The sequence below is a fragment of the Furipterus horrens genome, unplaced genomic scaffold, assembly GCF_987537825.1.
Source record: "Furipterus horrens unplaced genomic scaffold, mFurHor1.1.pri manual_scaffold_17, whole genome shotgun sequence".
Taxonomy (NCBI): domain Eukaryota; kingdom Metazoa; phylum Chordata; class Mammalia; order Chiroptera; family Furipteridae; genus Furipterus; species Furipterus horrens.
In genome coordinates, this window is record NW_028327187.1 from 57,798,060 (window position 1) to 57,799,384 (window position 1,325).

The following is a 1,325-nucleotide window of genomic DNA, read 5'->3' on the forward strand; positions in this document are numbered from 1 at the left end:
TGTGCCAGGGTCTATTAAACATCTTGACCCCACACTGGCACTAGGTACAAGATTTCATATATTCCTTGCTAGAGATTGTTTATACTTAATTAAGAGATAAAGAAAAGCAGAGCAAGTTCTAAAGCATAATGAGCATTCTTTAAATCCAATTCCCATGGAAACCCTCTGAGTGGTTTTTGGGTATGTCTTCCACGCAGCCTTTTGTTGAGACTTTAAGACAAGCTGGGGGGCGGAGGGCAAGTCAGGCTCAGGCCAGGGCTACAATTCTCTAAACCACAAGGAGTGGTTCCCTACACCTTCCCCTTTCTTTTGTTTTTGTTACATCTATAGTAGAAAGACCTATAAAGTTTGCTACTAGCTTTTCTCAAATACAATCATGGGTAAATAACTTGTAGATACATTGGAGGACACAGAGTATGACAATGACTAATAAACATCCAGCTGCTCCCATTATCCATATATGTAAATTCAGTCCTTGAAACCAATTTTTAGGGTTAAGCCATTGAAGGTTATCACTTAGGGTTTGAAACACCTTTTGTTCAGCAAGCTGCTTAATGCCCATAAGCTACTGATGGAGTTCAAACTGCAATTGATCAATTTGGCCTTCAAGGTTGGTATAAAAGGCCCCTTGAAGATGATGTTGGATGTCTGCCCAGGAATGCTGGCTGGAATTCCATCTCAGGGGAGTAACTCAGAATTTTGAAAACCCTGGGTCACAGGTGAGCTGTTGCCTGGTAATCGGGGCATCCTGACGTTCCCCCAGCCACAGTATGGCTGATTCCATGGCTGAGAGTTAGGCCAGTATCTCCTTATCAATGAGAGTCTGTTGGATTACCTCTTGAGTGCTGTTGGTGAGTAAGGCTTCCACTGTATGGGCAGTCTGGACACACTCCACCAGGGCAGTCACAGTGGTGGCAGCTGTAGCAAGAACAACAATAGCAGAGATAATACAAGCACTATAAGCTGTTGGATTCTAATTTCATCAAGAGCTTGATTGAGTGCAGTGAGACCCCTAGGGTCTCGCCATTTCCTGTGACATTAACTGGCAACCAAATTTCTGATTGCCTTCGTACTCTGAAGATGGTTGTTACATTAAGCTGCATAACATTAGTCCGAGTAATGCAGCTAGTGTAAATAGAGCCAGCAGTAATATGAAGATACTCCAAGAATAGCAAGAAAAAAGTAAGGGTGAGAAGTACATACGGTTACCCATTCTTTGCTTAAGGTTTTGATATTAAAGTAGCTTTTTCCTGTCTCAGGATCCTGATTATATGAGAAAAGTCCTATAATTCTTTCTATAAATGGCAATCCCATTTTCCATATAT